The sequence below is a fragment of the Dipteris shenzhenensis genome, chromosome 27 (assembly GCF_047967505.1).
Source record: "Dipteris shenzhenensis isolate YYH24624 ecotype China chromosome 27, Dip_SZ_1.0, whole genome shotgun sequence".
Classification (NCBI taxonomy): Eukaryota; Viridiplantae; Streptophyta; class Polypodiopsida; order Gleicheniales; family Dipteridaceae; genus Dipteris; species Dipteris shenzhenensis.
The window spans coordinates 15103673-15123504 of NC_141622.1; the positions used below are offsets into that span (position 1 = coordinate 15103673).

A 19832-nucleotide genomic window follows, 5' to 3' on the forward strand; every position below is an offset into this window, starting at 1 on the left:
TCTCTCATTAGTAACGTATCTGTTCCTTGCTACTACATTCCCGTTCGATGCACCACACAAACGTAGCTTCTTACACCCCAGCACGTCTTCCCTCATCCACATTCCATCCTTCTTCTCTGAAATATTGAGCGTTGCATTCTCTCCTAGTGCATCCAACGTTTTGCCTCTTGCTCTGCATCTTCTTCGTGCTTTGGTTATGGTCTCGTAGGTTGGACATCCTCCAATATCATGGGTAAACACAGCTCAACGCGCCCCCCTGTTGTTGCCATCCGAGTGTTGCAGGGTGGCAATGTCAAGTCGGAAGATTTGCTGGACGAGGACAAGCTTCTCTCCGGGGACATCATTCACCAGGTGCATGTGGGCAGCGTTGTTCTCACCGCTCCATTTGCTGGCGGGAAGGCAGGGCTGCAGCTTGAGCTTCGTCGGCTATACAATGTTGGGGACACCCACGCACAAGTGAAGGTCAGAAGACTCGGTGAACAACTTGCCAACCTGCAGGTTTGCATCGTCCCTCACGACTCTGTCATGCTCAAGAGGCAATACGCTCTGAAATCACTCCATGATGCCAATCACATCGTCACCTTCATTGACTCCACCGATGCAGAGTGTTTTTCCATTCAAGGTGAGCTCGAGCACAAGAGGATTTACCATCATGCGCAATGTTAACGTCTCTAACCTTCAGCACAGCCTTTTTCGTTTTCAGAGAAGAGGTGCGCTCAACTGGTCTCGTTGCTTGCCAATACGGAGTTGCGACATGGGTACATACCATATCCCTGGGAAAACAAAATGCATGAGCAACAAGCCCATGCGATTCAGCGATCGGGCTCCGTCTTTTCCGTATTAGTTCTACCCTCGACCGCTACGGACCGCGCGCTACCGTCCCAAAGTGACTTAGACGATACAGTGTCAAAGGCCATGGCCTGGATAGCAGGAGCTCAAGCTTCAGGAACTCCTATCAACTTTCTCAACGTGCAAACTGAGCCGCTTCTTACGAAGGTAACACGACTTTCTAGAGTGTGGCAGAACACGGAGTATACTTTGTTGGAAAGCTCATCTCATGTTGAACGAGGTGATTATATCTCGTGCTGCAGGTTTCAGGTCAAGACGCTTCAAGGTCAACTCTAAGTTAACGTTCATGGGATGTGCAGGATGTCTCCGGGGGGATGAGCAAGGGTATGTATGGCATTGAAGACGGTGACGCAGGAGAGGTAGGCATTCTGAGAGCTGTGCGTCTGTGGTACGTCCCCGCCGTTGCAGAAGTAGCCATCTTTCTGAATGTGCAAAAGGGTGAGAGGCGTTTAGGTGTTGGAATTAGCCGCACAGAGGAGGTGAGATCTATGATGTCTGTGTGTCTCTCTCGCTCTCCTCTTTATGTGTCTCTGGATTTCAACTAGACTGATACCGAGATGTATTGTCTTTTTTATATTCAGGGATTTTTCTATGTCTCCTCCGTGGAAGATGGAACTGTTGCGGCCCGAGCGGGTCTCAAGGCCTTCCACCTCGCAGCACAAGATAGTGGCAAGTTTCTTATCATCTCCAAAATAGCAAACCAGAAGATAACGCCCAGCATGGTCTTGTCATCGGGCTCCATCTGTTGCTATGAGACCAACTCCATCAGCCAGAAGCTCGCGAGGCACCGGCAGGCTGGGCAGCCGCTGACAATCCACGTTATGGTATGGGAAACCGCGGTGCTGCAACTAGCTGCAGCTTTTCTGGAGGGTCAGCCGACTAAATCAGACGGCCTGAACTTGAAGGCCCATGCTACAACAAGCTCTGAAATCGCAACGGACGACATGTCTACAGTGGACGCAGCTAACGGACATCAAGTGGGATCATCAAGGAGTAGTTCAAGCGTTGAGGGAATGAGATCAGTGGTGCTGGAGATGATGTCGGAACCTGAATCCTGCAGAAGCTCCAGCGTGTCTGCTGCTACAGATATTCATCGACAAATCAATGCAAACTTAAGCTTCCGGTGATAACGATCTCTCCTCAAGTGCTTTTATGTTTCATTACCTGAGCTTGCAGAGAAGGTCAGGTATTCTCGTTGAAATGCGAGCAATGCGCTTCGAAATGTTCTAGCTGTGAGATACAGGGTTTGCTCATGAGATCTTGGAGCCATTCTGTTGATATCCAGGTTCGAGGTTCATACAATACACACTCCCGAACATAACTATGAGGCTAAACTTCCACTTCTCCGACAGAAATCGACACTCCTGTATGTGGCCAAATTTCCACTTGTTAAACACAAATAGACACTCGTATATGTAGAGCATAGTGTGAAACTCCACGTCCATTCCCTCCACTCCGTTGTTCAGGTTTTAGATTTTCACATAATAGACGCTTCTGTATCTAGGCCGTTACTCACGTTTGAAATTCATACACCTTGACAAAGTGCCTAAATTTGACATCGATTTCATTCTCATCGGGGTATTTCTTTGTCTATTTCCTATGCCATGGAAATTCTCCATGTCAATCACCATGCCTTGAAATTATGGATGTCAAATGAAAAAAAAGAAATGGGGAAAATTTTGAGGTATGTATATATAGTGTATTTTTGGGTAAATGAAAATTTATGATACGACAAAGCTAAGCTCATTAATGGAAAAAAAAGGCTTTGAATTTCAGGCAATGGGGCCCTTGTAATGACACATCTCCATCATTTCGAGCGCTTACTTAAGACCAAGCTTCTCCTATTTAATCAAAGACTCTCAATCTTCTCCGAAGTCATGACAACATTAATGGATTAAGGGCCTATCCAATTAAGAGGGACTACTTAAGTATTTTAATGGTGTGGACACAATTTGAGTAAGGGGATCCTTTGATATTTAATGTCTTAGGGGCATGTCAATGATGCTTGAAATTTTATCCCCCTTGAAAAAGGTATTTTAAAGCCCTCTTGTGATCAAATCATGGGGGATGCATCTTTAAAAATGTAACCATATGACATGGGACTACAAGACACATGCCTTTTTTTGATGTTGTCTTTTGATGCTTCGTGGGCACGAGCATGAAGATCGTCATCATATCGATTGCTACCAACACTTGCATCGATGCTTTTATCGACGATTTTATCGACTTTTAGGTACAATTTTCCATACTGACGTTTTTACAGAACGTAATTTCCAAGGGTCCTAAAATAATTTTTGACCACAAGTTTGGTCATTTGAAAGATAAAAAATATAAGAGTATGTACACCAAAATTGAGATCAAAACACTCATATATTGATAGTGAACTTAACATACAGATTAATGTACAAAATGTCACTATAAAAATGTGAGGGCCAAATTACACATAAGAAGTCTCATCAATGTCAAGACTATGAATCAGTAGCATTTACATTGATGGCTTCCAAGTCTTGTGTGCCAAATATATCTATCTCACAATTGATCACCTACATCATCATCCCCTATTGTATGTCTACCTAAGACTTGATCCTCTAGTTCATCGACAGCCTCTAGTTCTCCCTCTTCTTCCCCAAAGTTGTGATCTCCATGTTCCTCCATTATAGTGCCATTATTGTCACCTTCTTCGTGGCCTGTATCGTCATCTTCATCCTCTTCCCTAGATCTATCTGCATCATTATTTGGATCTTTTGCGGGCATCTCCGTATCCACATTCCTATCTTTAAAAATATGTTTGCTTTGAGGAGAAACTTGGACCACGTACCACCATCTTGGATCCAAAAACGATCCGGATGAACGACCACCTATGTTAAAGATACAAATTAGGTGCTAGCAATTATATTCGTTTATGCTCAAGTATTTAAAAAAAAAAAGAACATCTACCAACCTTTGTTTGAAAATGAAGATATTAGCTTTTATCAATTCATTAGTGTGTACCTATTCACAATGCTCTAGAAGAACAAAGGTATCACTTTCATCAGTCTAGGGTCTGGTGGAGTCAATGGCAAAGAAACCATAGCTGTCTCTATTGACTATAGCATTGGAACCATCGTAGATAATTCCAAACCATTTGACAACAAGAATGAAAATACTAAATCGTCTAAAATCAACTTCATAGATGTCATGCATGGTCCCACAATAATCTAACTGCGAGGAGACCGTGAAGGGAGAAGATTGGTATCGGAAGCACTTGCTCAGCTGTCTTGTACAAAGTTAGCGATGACTCCACAATCATATGTGACTCTCCTTGAATTGATACGTTCCACATGAAAATGCTATCCATGTGACCACAATGGATTGTACTTTTTGTACTACAAAAGAACATGATTAAAACAATGAGGATGCATTTGTAGGATTGTGATCATAAATATCCAAATTAAGTAGAAAGGTTAAAAACTTACATGTGGCATACATCCAACTGCAAGCTCCCGCTCTCGATCGTTGCATCCTCTCCATCATGTCTAGCTTCACGAAGAGCTTCTTATAGCCAATCACGAGACATGTATCTGGGAGAAGAGCAGGGTCCGGTGGATATGGCACCCTCTGCTTGTGCATGACTCTAAATCTCACCCTCTCATTTATTCTTTTTGCTTTGGGCTCTTCATATCTCTCCATTGATCTTTGCATCTCGTGACCATTAAGGACATAAAACTTATTGAATTTCTCTCTTTGCTCTTTGCTCATCTTTCTTTCAACCTCTTTACCTTGGGGAACCTCTGCAATGACACGATCATCGTCCTTGATGTTTCAAGCATGTGGCATATTGGGATCCATGGATGCAAGAAATTAGATGTGATGTATACTAATGACTCTTGCACAAACCATCCCTCTGCCATGCTTGCTTCGGGTCTAGCTCTTTGCCTTAAAAATCCCTTTAAGGTTTTCATAATCCATTCAAGGAAAAACATTCAATGACTATGAATGGTTCCTGCACATCCAATGACTATGAATGGTTCCTACAATGGCAACCTCATTAACTACGTGTACAAGCAAGTGCACCTGAGTCATCATAATGCTTGAGAGAAAGTGCTTCTCAAGCAATCACACTGCTTGAATGGAGTCCACCTTAGCCCTCTCAATGCTCAATACAGAGATCTCTTTTTGTGAGATCCACCTATTCCACATGCACTTTAAGATTCAATCTTTTATACCCATCATTTAAAATTGTATGAAAGATAATGAAGGTGATATGATAGAAAGAATACTTGACAATGCCACTGATCTTGTAGATAGCAGTTCTAACATCTTCTGATAAGCATCCTTTCACTATAATTGGGAGGATAAACTACCGAAGCAACAAAGGAGTTATAATAATGTGTCACAATCATATAAGTTAATTACATGAAAGCATCACAATCTTAGTTCTACTCTTCTTTCAAGCTAACATGTAGAATATCTGTAAGACCTTGTGCCAATCATGAGACTTGAGGCCACTAATCTTATTGTCCTTTGTAAACACTCCCCTCAGGCAATGCATGTGTCTCATGGGTGTCCAAAAAGATGCAATATCTGCCTTGATCCTTGCTTCCTCTACCTTGGAGAGGATCCATGATGCCTTTGGGAGAACAATTGTAGGAGGACGCTCTTGGGTTGCTGAACCATCCTCTTGAGTTGTAGAACCACGCTCTTGAGTTCTATGCACATGCTCTTGGGGCCACAAGTGAGACATCCTACCCATCTTGCATAAGTCTTCTCGCACTCCCCTTGTGCCTTTGTCACCAACCAAGTGTGCCAAAATAGAAGCCCCTACATACGTGAAGATATGCATGGGATCCAAGAGGTGATTGATTTGTAACTCACCCCAATATGGAAGCTCGTGAAAGATAGATAGTTGGTCCATACCAGGAGGAGGCTCCTCACTATTAGCTCTCCAATCCCGAATCCAGTCACTTGCCTTCCTATGGACCGGTAGTGGATCAACTTAACCACGTGTAGGATGATCAAGTAGAAGATATTGAGCATGACCTTCATGAACCATCTTCCTCATATGTTTGGAGTGTCGCACATTCAAACTAGGGCCACAAATAGGAAAAGCATGGTACCCTTGTGTTTTGAGTCCTGCATATGCAGATGGACACATAGGTCATTAGACATGCATAGATCACACTATGATAGAATCATAAAGGAATAAATAGGCATGCAAAAGCATGTATCTGTGCACTCCCCAAATCCTAGATAGTCATGCATGGTCCACATCAAAATTCCCCTAATGCACAGATAATTGCAGATCACCTCAGGGCTCTAGAAATATCAAAGACACGTATGCCCCTCAATAGGGTCTGTAGCTCCTCGATCAAGGGTGCCATGTACACGTCCGTATTTTTGGCCTTGTACTTTCCCGACACAAGTAGGGCAAGCATGAGGTGTCCGTTATTTAGTGTTAGCCATGGTGGGATATTATAGTACACCAAGACTATGGGCCATGTCGACCAAGATATGGAGCATGATAACCCAAAAGGTTTCACACCATCCATTGTGAGCTCGAGATGTAAATTGCGTGGCTCCCTCGCAAAGTCCGGCCACATGTTGTCTATGTGCTTCCAAGTAGCACAATCTGCTAGGATCCTCAAAGTGTCATTGGTGGACCGGTGTGTAGCATGCCACCTCATCAGTTGCGCAATGAACTTTGCATCTGAACATGTGTTGTATTTTGGGGATGATGGGAAAATGTCTTAGGACCTTCACAGGGATCGTCTCCCCTAGCAAGTCCTGTCTGTAGCATTGTGCTCAAGAATGTGCTTGCTCTCTTTCCTATTTTTCTTTTAATGAATGCTTTGGCCTTTAGCTAGTGCCTTAAGTGCTAGCTGCAGTGATGGGTGTAGGAACTCTCCTTTCTTTTCCCTCCTTTTCCCATCTCTTTTTCTCTCTCTCTCTCTCCTATTTTCTCTTGCTCCCTCTCTTTCTCCTATTTTCTCTCTCTCTCTCTCCTATTTTCTCTCTCTCTCTCTCCTATTTCCTCTCTTTTCCTCTCTTTTCTTCCCTCTTTAAGCCTCTCTTTTCTCCCCTCTCTTATTTTCCACTCTTCTCTTTCCCCCCCTCTTTCTCCCCTTTCTTTTCCTCTTCCATCCTCCCTTTTCCTTGACTCCTCTCTTTCCCCTTTCTCTTATTTTCACATCCTTTCTCTCCCTCCTCTCTTTTTCTCTTATTTACTCTCGTTTCTCTCTTTTCCCCTCTCTTTTCCTCTTCCATCCTCTCTTTTCCCCTCTCTTTTCTTCTCTCTTTTCCTCTCTTCTCCTTTTCTCCCTCTTTCTCCCCTCTCTTTTCCTTCACTCCTCTACTTCCCCTTTCTCTTATTCCCCTCTTATTTTCATAGATTCCTCTTTCTCCCCCCTCTCTCTCTCTGATTTCCTCTCTTTTCTCCCCTTTTCCTCCCTCTTTTCACCTCTCTTTTCCTTTTCCATGCTCTCTTTTCTTCTCTCTTTTCCTCTCTTCTCCCCTCTCTTATTTCCTCTCTTCTCCCCTCTCTTCTCGTCTCTTCTCGTATTTCCTCTCTTCTCCTCTCTTTCCCCCTCTCTTCTCCTCTTCCATCCACTCTTTTCCTTCACTCCTCTCTTCCCCCTTTCTCTTATTTTCGCATCCTCTTCCTCCCCTCTCTCTTTCTCCCTTATTTCCTCTCTTTCCTCTCTTTTCCCTCCCTCTCTTTCCCTCCCTTTCTTTTCCACTCTCTTTCCCCTCCCTTTTCCCTCTCTTCTCATCTCTTCTCTTATTTCCTCTCTTCTCCCCTCTCTTCTCCTCTATTTCCCCCTCTCTTTTCCTCTCCCATTCTCTCTTTTCCTTCACTCCTCTCTTTCCCCTTTCTCTTATTTTCACATCCTCTTTCCCCCCCCTCTTTCTCTTATTTTCATATAGCATAACAAATAACAAAGAGAGGGATGCAACATAATTTCATCATAGAGCATAACAAATATCCAAGAGAGGTCTCCCTATCATATACTAAAAACTGTAATTACATTCTCCAAATTGGAATACTTTAAAAATTGCAATTACATTCTTCACCGTTTGGTCTTCGATGAAGTGCTACCCTCTCCTTTGTTATCTCTCTTCTTCTTCTTATCCTTCACCTCTTTTTTCTTTTGCTCCTTACCCCAAGGAGCTTCCTTGGGCGTGTGGCCTTCCTCTCCAATGTAGCTCAACATCTCCTCAATAGAATCCTCTAGTATTTCACGATTGGTATTGTGCTAGTTGGAATGATCCTCACCCTCGAGGCATGCAGAGGGACACAGATTCGCCTCAGGGAGTGATTGTACATCTACCTCCCCATCCTTTATATCATAATATTGATGGTACAACTCCTCCAAGTATGCCATTAGAGCTTCTTTGCTAGGGGCCATTGGGAGTAGTGGAGAGAGAGCAACGAGGAGTGTCAGAGTGGAAGGAGGGGAACGACGAGAAGGGAGTGGTATGAGAAGGGATATAGCAGGGGAGCGGTGTGAGACAAAGAAGAGAGGAGGGGAGACTTTAAAGATTGAGGGAGGATGAAGTAGAGAAGGGAAAAGCAAAGAATCAAACGTACAAAAATTGAGGAGGATAAAGTAGATAGGGTGATAGAAGATGTGATTGGCATTGTGGAATGAAGGAGAGTGGTGCAATAAAGTTTCCTAGAATTATCTTTTCAGAATACATTGGCTTGTGTGATATATATAATTTTTTGAATAGAAGTGAATGTAAATGTAGCTTGTTTGGACCTTGAATTCTTTTACAGATCTTGAGTGAGTGCCCTGATATGACTTGTAATGTGTTTCATATGCCCATGTTAGGTTCTTTTTTTCAAACAGATGAAAAATGGAACGCCCTCCTCCTCGATAGTCTTTTGTAAACCCCAACTCGGTTCCCAATATTTCTATCATTCGGGACATCAATACTTCGCTATCACATGTAGCCAAAAAAATTGCACATGATGAAGATTGGTGGATAAAGTTTAACGTTGAAGTGCATGCGCATGGGTGGGGTCTAGATCGATTGTGCATGGAGTAGCATTTTTCGAGGGAGGCACAAAACAACCTATGGGATCTCTATAAGCTTTGGAGAGGCCACTTCGAGCCACTCATTAACAAGGAGGAGACTATCAAAATCATTATGGTTTGTGTAGACATCTTCTTGGACCGTGAGTACATAGTCTAAGAAGAGTATAACTATATATTACAAGACATGGAAGATGAGGTCCCAAGTGACCCGTCTAGCTGCAAGGAGGAGGAAAGTACCTCGGATAATAATGCAAAGCAATAGACCTCCTCCTCTCTTTTGGATTTTTTGGAGAATATCTCTTTTACAAACAGATTTTGTTTAAGAATACTATTTTTGCAAGAACTTTTGTATATGAAAACTTTTTTGGAGATAAATTTTGCACCTGAACACTCTTTTGGACCCAAATTTGGTATATGAATACTCTTTTGGATACATATGGTAGAGTAACTTATGGAGATATATGATAATATACGATGAAGTCTTCAGTAAATTGTCTTTTCATAGTTTTAGTAAATTGAATTGAGTTTTAAGTATAAATTTTCTTTTAAGTAAAGTGTAAGTATTTATTGCTTTTTTCACTTCTTACCCGGTCTTTTGTTTGTGTTTGTTTTCTTATTTGTGTCTGTGTTTTTCCAATCCTCCCAAATTAGACATGTCAGCATGTCGCATGTCCGAAGAGCATAGACCTCGTGATCATGGGGCCCCTCGTAGTCTCCTCTCTCATGTCCCAAAGGACCTCAGCTATTCCCTCTCCTACACCCCTCGGGGGTACATCAAGGACATCAACAACTTTACCCATCCCTTGTAGCCCCTTCCGAGGGGTCATCACCTATGTGTACCAATCATAAATTGAGAAAGAGTAGTAAGGGTCGAGGCTGCTATGGTGGCATGAGGGATGTAGACGAGTCTACACACTCACATCGCTACAAGTCTCCCCTTCCTCATGAGATTAGTACCAGACACGTCCCTTGCCCTCTCCACTCACAGGCCGCAACACCCTAGAGGCCACTCCCTCCCTTACTCCTTGATCCTTAAGCGCCTCGCTCCACCCCTCTCTCTAGATCTGCTACTCCATCCACTGTGAATCCTTTGGAGTTTGTTTTGCTCGAGGACCTATCCTATAGAGTGAACAACAATGGGGAGGTTATATAGGATGAGGACAGGAAGGTGGCCACAAGATACATGAGGAAATCGGTAAGCATCCACATCCCCAATGATATATTCAAACCTTGGAAAGAACAGGACAATAAAGCCAAGTATGTTCTAGTAAGGGTATAAAGTCAATGTATGCGAGAAGTATGTACAGATGGCCATGTAGCTATATCGTGTCCCTAGGATCTTCTATGCTAGGTGTCTGTGGGTACATATTGCACACTATTACGACTCTATGGGCATTGCTGCACCATTGCTTACCACCTAAGTAGCTTCATATCAATGGCCGCCTCCCAGGTATGCGCTCTGAGGGGCAATATGAGGACTATACATACACCTTTGTCTGCATTATTCACATCCCTTTGCATCAGAGTAAGTACTCGAATGAATGAGTTATGTTTTATCCCAGTTTTATCAACATATAGTTATAAAAGTTTTATGGCTCAATAATTATAGTCCTTATATTTTATTTTTTGTTTGATGTGGATCCAGATCCGATTGCTCGTAGTGGTATGTTCATCACTGACACGGACGTGATAGACATGGCCGCAAGCTTTTCTAAGGATGTTTATGGCTGCAAGATTTTCTAAGGATGTTTTATGGCTCAATAATTATAGTCCTTAAATTTTCTTTTTTCTTTGATGTGGATCCAGATCCGCGATTGCTCATAGTCCATGGTATGTTCATCACTGACATAGATGCCTTCAAGAGACAATTTCCAAATCCTAAAGGGTATGAGTTTGATTGAAATGCCATGCTTAATTACATGGGAACTCCTTAAGTCTCGTAGATATGAATTAAGGGAGGCTGTTAAGGAGGGCAGGGGTGGGTAGACCTAAAGGATTGGAAGAGAGTGAAGAAGGATTACAAGGAGATTCTAGATGTGTTTTAGCCTCAGCAGAGGGTAGTGAGGATACGCTTAGAGACCATAGGTCCTTCAAACCTCGGTAGTGGTGGTAGACTCAGGAATGCAGCATGGGTGGTAAGTATATATTTATCTTCTACTGAATTTCTAATATGTTCAATCATTTAAATGTCTTGTCATTCATATCTAACTAATTGAATTTGGATCCATAGGAATTTGTGATTGGAAGGCCTCGAGACAACGAGGAGTACAAAAGGGCATCCAGGATTGGAGCCAAGGCATGGTTTAAGGAGAAAAAGAGAGGAGTCCACATCGATTGGGAAAGGGTGCAACATGTCATGTGAGTATACCCTATTCCTCTTCGTAATTGTTTGACTATCACCATTGTCTTACACTCAACACTCTTAGTTTTTCTAAATTCTTTCATTCTTAGGGAGGCACGTTTGACCCATCCAGAGATCCAACAGAAGAGACAGGATCTGAACAAGAAGCAGTTAGGCTAGCAGAAGAGGAGGGCAAGGGATCGGGTGAAGGCAGAGAGATTGAGGGCGAGGAGGGTGAGGAGGACGAGGAGGGCGCATGTAGAGAGACTAAGGGCTAGGAGGGTGAGGAAGATGATGAGGGCGAGGAGGAGCAATAGTCAGATAGGACATTTAGTCGTTGAGTATTTCGGCACTTTTACCCTTTTGTAGTAGATTACCTAGGCAGATTTGCCATTTTGGAGTTCGGCACTTTTGCCATTTTGTAGCACATTAGCGCATTACTTCGGCAAATTTGCCATTTTGTAGCACATTGATTTGACACATTTGCCATTACTTTGTAGACCTTGTTTGCAAAATTGTAATGTACACCTCAGCATTTGTAACATTTAATAGTGCTTTAATGAGAAAAATTTTTCTGTGGGGTAGGATGGGACTGAAACAAGCCCCATACTGCCCCACAATTTTTTTTAAAAGCTTCTATAAAAACATCGATATATACCGATGCTTATACTGACAATGTACTGTTGGTATATACTGACATCTACACTGACGTTCATACCAACATTGTCAAGCATATTTTACCAACGGTGACACCGATTCCTGCACCGATGGTTTCTTTGTGATGTCCACACCAAGAGATGTTCCGACACTTTCCTCTTGTTAAACTTTATTTTTCCTTTGGATTTAGTGTCAATATTGGTGTCAAAAAGCAATCTGTGTCTTGTAGTGTGGGTTCACTTAGAGAGGTTCAACATAAGGCTCAAAGACATTAAAGCCAAGATCAAATACCCTCAGTCTATAAGTGATGTATGATTTTCTTTTCTTTCTGTTCTTAGTTTCTTGATATTCATCTTTATTAGTTGAATAAGTTGTATATTCTAGAAGTAACATAAAACCCTCTTTCTTTTGGAAAAGAACTAGTTGGGCTCATTGACACATCTCCATGCCTTATCCTTGCTTGAAACCTTTGTGCTGTCTAGGCCCATTCTCCAAAAGCAAGTTGCAAGTACTACAAGGCTACAAATGTTTGAAAACTGGTGGCTATGCCACGTGTTAATAGACTAGTACCATATAATGTATGATCTTTAAAGGGTGGCCCCCAAATACATGGCCATCTTTACTCTTAAGTTACATAGGTGCATCCCTTGTATTGTTTTGGAAGAACACCTCAAGAATCAACCAAAAGACAAAGAGGTCGCATGCCTTTACCACATGCCATATCATGCATGTTAACGTCGATGGTAATCCTTCTTCATCCCACAATAGAATCATTCACCATTTAACTTGAAGAGGGAAGCTATTCATTAATCGAACCTTCTTAACCATGATTCTATCTTACAAGAAAACTCTCATGCAATTAAACATGATTGATATACACGTCTCACATTTTCACTCATGACTTTATGACTCAACATCTTGGGTTACTATAAGCCCACTTAGCTTTTGTTTGTTAATGGAAATCCAATTATGTATAAAGTCAAATCAAGTTAAAAAAATTTAGTCCAAACTGACCAAGCTTCCAAATATTGATCACTCTTTTTTTATCCCTCTCCTTTAGTTCTAGAGTTTGTCCACTTTTTCTTGAATATGCATCATAATAGGCATGGGTAGCTTCTTCTTGTACTCATGTTCCTTAATCTTCTCCTAATATATAGCTGTTATTGTTTCACTCTCCAATGACTAGAGCTTCATAACCCATTTCTCTCCCATTACAATTAAACATGATTGATATACATGTCTCACATTTTCACTCATGGCTTTATGATTCAACATCTTGGGTTACTATAAGCCCACTTACCTTTTGTTTGTTGATGGAAATCCAATTATGTATAAAGTTGAAGCAAGTAAAAAAAATTTAGTCCAAACTAACCAAGCTTCCCTCTTTTCTTATCCCTCTCCTTTAATTCTAGAGTTTGTCCACTTTTTCTTGAATATGCATCATAATAGGCATGGGTAGCTTCTTCCCGTAGTCATGTTCCTTAATCTTGTGCCAGTATATAGCTATTGTCGTTTCACTCCCCAATGATTAGAGCTTCATTACCTATTTCTCTCCCATTACATCCACCACAGCCCTTATCATTCCAAGTCTTCATAATTCAATAAAAAATTCATTGAAGCACTTTATCTGGGTGCTAATTTGCCTTGGATATATCCCATAACTTTCTTGTGTGATCTACATGCCTTGTTAAAATTTAGTTCTACTAAGGCTTTGCCATTTACATGAACTTTTATTACCCACCATATGGTCTCTTTAAACCTGTGGTTCTAATGGGGAAGGTTGTAATTCCAATTTAGGTTCCTCCACAAGCCAAAATATCTATCATGTCTTGCCCTATTAAGGAAATAATTTGAACATGTCAATCTAGAGGCATCACAAAAGAGTATGCATAGACATTTCCCTAGGAGTGGAATTGCTCTGACCCTCAATTTTTAAATCCCTATTCCCCCCCTCTAATTCCTAGATCATTAAGGCATCTCAAGGCATTGATTGGAATTGCCTCTTTCCTAGTATTGTTGTCCATAGAAATGTCCTAAATTCCTTTCCAATTAATGCATAGTGACACTTCTTAAAGTGCCAAATACTTACTATTATACCATGAAGCTATAAGAATGTAATGTGTGTAGTGCTTCTACGTTCTACCCCATTATCTTTCCTTACTAATTAAAATTCCATTCTTTTTAAAAAGATCCATTGAAGCCATCGATGAAGTTGCTGTTCTAGGAGGCTTTCATGGGATCTCCTGGATACCTAATAACCTATCCTCAATTAAAAAAACCTATTTCCCTCCCTATTTCAATGTCCATTGTGGACATTCCCCATTAGAGATCCAAATTATTTTCTTCAAATTGCAAGCATAGCTAGCAATGTCACTAAATCACAGAAGTCTCCAATGATTGCATCTATCCTTTATAGTCAATGTGGTAATTGTGTCATGTGAAGAACATTGCAAATGAAATTATTTCCTTCATGGACGTTGCATAACTTCATAATATTCCTCTTTTATTTCATCAATGCAAAGAGTAGGGGAGGAAGAGGAACTCTTTGCCCTTAAACTATATCTATCAAAACCACACCATAATTTAGGAAAGTGTTTTTAGATGCATTTGCAAGAAGATTTAAAACCATCTTCCAAAAATTCATGTATTCTAAGACTTTTAATAAAAATATTCCACAATATATATACAACCTCACATGCATTTATCAAGACATAAGCTATCCAGATAGAACACTTTGTTGAATGCTTTCCCTACAAATTGAAGGTATTAATACATTTAAGATTTGTTTAAAGGTGTTTGGATCATTCACGAATCCATTCCACAGACCCCCATGCCAAGCACGGGGATCTGCTAGGGGGGAAAGATGTGACAACAAAAAATGATATTTTGTTTCGAAACCTGTGGTAGGATTTGTGGGGCCCGCAAGGTGACAAAAGCTAGCCATGGAGACAAAGAACCAAGAAGTGTGACGGAGAAGTTGGTGGTGGGAGATGGCTCTTTGTGGCTACTCTTGTTGCAGCTTGTCAATCTTTTGATGTCGGCTACTTTATTTCATGTAATCATTAATGTGGATTTGACACTAATTAGACTAATTAGTGAAAATGATTGCAAATGTGATTATGAGTGGAGGGCATCATTGTAAATACCACAGGTATGAATTATTGAGAACCTTTCATAAAACCATCATAACTTTCTGTTCCAAGCTCCGTTTTGAATGAAACTTATATTAAAGTCTTCGTCTTTCAAGATCTATCTATTGATGTATTCAGATATTTGTTCCATTTAGTAGAATAAAAGTTATTGTTGTCTGAGTGGTCGGGTCTATTGTTTGGAGTAGTTTTGAGAACCTTTCGTAAAACCATCATAACTCTGTTCCAAGCTCCATTTTGAATGAAACTGATATCAGAATCTTCATCTTTTCGAGATCTATGTTTCATCCCAACTATCCCATTCAGCCAAATCAGCCCTAAATTCATGCCTTTCACATCAGTTCACATTGAGTTGAGTCAAAAGATGTTCTTCCAATAATGGCTCGCCCTTACTTTTGGGGCTGACTGATTAGCTCAAATTAATGCTTCCCCTCAGCCTTTCTTATTTCCAATGCTAGAGTACAACCTCACCTTTGACATCTATATCTTTGTTTTGATCTGAGAAGATAGAGAGTGAGTGTCTCTTTAAGCTTCATCTAATGCCCAAATCTCTTCTCCCTTCTTCAATTTGTGGGTTGAGACATGACCAAAACCAAACCCCTAGTTTTGTGTCACAATACCACACCAATAAGGGAAGGATCCTAACCAAAGGTATGTGGACCTTATAGGACAAATCCCAAGTATGGCACCCATGTCTATGAAGAACTAGAAAAATTACTAGATGTTGGTTTCATTTATGAGATCGAGCATACCGATTGGGTGTCACCAATTGTGATTATTCCTAAGAAAAACAAGAAGCTTAGAATATGTATGAATCTCAAGAACGTCAATGTAGCAACAATCAAAGATCATTATCCCCTACCATTAACTGAAATAGTTTTAGAAAGGGTAGCAAGATTTGAAGTGTATAGCTTCTTGGATGGGTTCAATGGGTACAACCAAGTACAAATTGCACCTCAAGATCAGGCAAAGATAGCGTTTGCCACAGAATGGGGCATTTTTTCATACAAAGTCATGCCATTTGGCTTATGCAATGCTCCATCTACTTTTCAAAGGGTAATGTACACCGCCTTCAAGGAATTTCTCAACACGTTCCTACAACTCTTCCTCAACGACTTCTGTGTACACTCAGAAAAAAAGGATCATTTGAAATGCCTTGAAGAATTCCTTAAGAAATGTAGGGAGTATGGAATCTCTTTGAATCCTCTAAAATGCCAATTATTGGTCACACACAGAGTAGTCTTGGGACACATAGTCTCTCGACATGGGATTACAACAACTAACACAGACAGAATAAAGATCATCATGGAGCTTCCCCCCCACTAAATGCGAAGGGAATCCAAGTCTTCATGGGACATGCCAGATACTTTAGAAGATTCATACTGAGGTATGCCATGATTGCAAGGCCCCTATATAAGCTCCTCATCAAATTCATCTGGACAGACGAATGCAAACAAGCATTCGAAACCCTTGATTGGAGATTTCATAGCCCCTATTCTAATGGCACCAAATTGGGACATCGACTTTCATGTACATACTGACGGTTCCAATTATGCAGTAGGGAGTGTGTTATGTCAACCTGGTAAACAAACTAAAGACTACCCAGTATACTTTGCAAGCAGACAACTAAATGATGCACAAGTTAATTACACCACAATAGAAAGAGAAGCCTTAGCAATGATCTACAACATGACGAAATTTCAACACTATCTATTGGCTACTGACTTTATCTTCTACACAAATCATCAAGAATTATTATATCTTGTGAATTGGCCATGTATGACAGGCTAGATCACTCGATGGCTTCTACTACTACAAGAATTAAATTTCAAAATCATGGTCAGAAAAGAAGCTCAACATTTCATTGCCGATCACATGTCATGATTGAGGATAGGAGAAGAACCAGAAGGAATAGAAGATGACCTACCAGATGCTGCATTATTTCAAATAGATACTATGCGTGATTGGTGTGCATACATCATTAGGTACTTCATGGTAGGAAGACCACCTTCTGAAATGAAAGCAGTGGATGCTCAGAAACTAATTCTAAAAGCTGCACCCTATCAACTCATTGCAGGACAACTATACAAGATGGGCAAGGACCAGGTTTTAAGGAGATGTGTGATGCCACATGAGATCATGCCAATCCTTAGTGAAGCACATGGAGGTATTGCAAGTGGACATTTCCAAGGGGAAGCAACAGCAAGAAAAGTCCTTCTTGCAGGATCTTGGTGGCCAACATTTTGGTCAGATGCTTATGAATATGTCAAAAGCTGTGATGTATGCCAATGAACATCTAAACCATAACACAAAGACTTTAATCCCCTAACAACAGTCGTTGCACAAAAACCCTTTGAAAAATGGGGGATTGATTTTGTCGGGTCCCATTAATCCAGTAGCAAAGGGAACACAGGTACACTACATCATTGTGGCCACTGATTACTTTACTAAGTGGGATGAAGCTAAAGCCATTAGAAAGGCAGATGCCAGAAGCACAGCAAGGTTCTTGTACAAGAATGTGCACTCGATTTGGATGTCCCATTGAAATTGTGTCAAATAGAGGCACACATTTTGTCAATGAGGTCATCCAAGAACTCGGCTTTATGGTGATCCATAGAAAGAGCATACCTTACTACCCCAAAGGTAATGGACAGACCAAATCCACCAACAAAATTCTATGTATTGTCCTCACCAAGGTAGTAGAACCAAAGCATTTTGATTGGGCAGAGAAACTAAATGCAGCCTTATGGGCATACAAAATCACACTTAAGGTCAGTATAGGAAATACACCTTTTCAATTGGTGTATGGCCTTGAAGCTGTGGTCCCACTAGAATTTGTAATACCCACTCTACGCATAGCAGTACAAGAATGTATGGGAGATCATGCATCACTGAAAGAAAGACTCTACCAATTAGAGAAGCATATAGAGGCCAGATTAGTTGCCTACCATGCCATGACAACAGAAAAACGAAGAAGGAAGGCATGGTTTGATAGAAATGTCAAAGCCAAAGGCATCAAGGAAGGTGACCTAGTTCTGATGTACAATACCAAATTCCATAAGGGCAAGCTCAAACTTCTAGGTCAAGGACCTTATAGAGTCAAAAAAATGAATCCCATCGGAGCTCTGCTACTAGAAACACTAGATGGAGTCCAATTCACAACAACAATAAACGGGAGCTGACTGAAGTGCTACTACATCAACATGTAGGCCATCCCTAACAATATTGAAGATTTGGGGGCCCCAAGTCTTCCATAGTTAGGACTAGATTGTATCATGAGCACTCACTAGCATATGTATGCCTTCGTACATATAGGTAGTTTCAATCAATTTCAACCTAGGGATCAGAGGTGATGATTGAGCCCTAGTTGCCCTATGATTCCCTTAGCAAATTAAGCATATAGGAGGAATGCCCACCTCAGTAGTCATGCATAGCGCACCCACACGTTTTGAGCACCACGAATAAATTGCACAAATAAAAGCCCCAAGAGATACTTGTTTTGATCCACACACATTACACCCTCATCATAAAAAGAGTAAAATGCATTAGCCACTCAAAAGAAACATGTACTCTTAGCACATGGTACGTGTTCAGAGTGCATTAAATAAATGAAAACACAGAACACACGTCAACTCAAATGCAACAAATGCAAGGAGTTGGACAAGAGACTGACAGGAGTCGGATTGCATGTAGATTGAACTAAACAATGAAAGAACAGTAGAGAACTCCTGACTTTGCAAAACGGATATATTGTTTTATGCTTCAGCAGATATAAACAACAACTCTACCTCAAAATGGGTTGTTACAGGACTTTTATAGCTATCCAGATCCCTTCCAACTGTTATAAGTTTGCAATCAGTTATATCTTTTAGTAATAGCCCTTGTTACAAAACATCATACTATTGCATTACTCCACTATTTATCAGTTACAGAAAGTGGTATCCACTACATGCTTAGTAACTACATTGTGCCATGGGATTGACTTATCCTAACCTATGCTGACCCTAGGTTATTGGCCACATAGGTGGAGATTAAGTCTTCAACAGTACTATATTGGCACTGTCAAACTGGGACCTGATTCATGTGTGTAATGCCAGGGTGAAGATAGTCCAATAAGATGGAAAAAAGGCCTACAACGCCATCGACAAAGAGAAACCATGCCAAATGGCCCAAGCCTCAACCTCAATAGCCCTCCTCAAATGACCAACTTGAAGGACACAGTCTAGAATCACAAACCCAGAGGTCAGCACCAAAACGACCACGGCTAGTGGTTCTGGATAGTGATACTGATGAGCAAATGTATGCAACATGCCATGGAGAAATTCCACTGAACCAAGGGATACTAGAGGCAAGAGAAATTGACTATGCAGGATGTAGATGCAAAACACCTTGAGGACCATATCAACAAAGAGCTAGCAACAAATGGAACAATACAGCTTGTATGGCCACGAGTCTCGATGTTCGCCATGTCACCCAATGCTTACAACTTCTTGCAGTCAAAGGGACTGGGTAGTCTTTTTGAGAAGCTAAAATCCTTCTTACCAACACCTGCTATGACAAAATACATTTGTCAATTCATAACATCATATAAAAGCAAAGAGTTGGAGAAAAATAAGTTTGGCACAGTAACATATAAAGAAAATCCCTTATAGATCTACCTCAGTAGATCCACTATGCAGGAGGCTTTCTCATTTCCAAAGGCACAAGAAGAATATCCAAATAAAAATTTGGATACAAGATTCTCTGAAATTCAGGATTTATTCCCACCTAACACAAAGTCACAAAGTGGGGGAATACGCCATGATATGATTTTAGACC

General features: G+C 40.9%; 1 pseudogene; it reads left to right on the plus strand.

Annotated features, from left to right (window-relative positions):
• The first annotated feature begins 228 nt into the window (after positions 1 to 228).
• Positions 229 to 1976, plus strand: LOC147883913 (uncharacterized; annotated as a pseudogene).
• The last annotated feature ends 17856 nt before the right edge of the window (positions 1977 to 19832 follow it).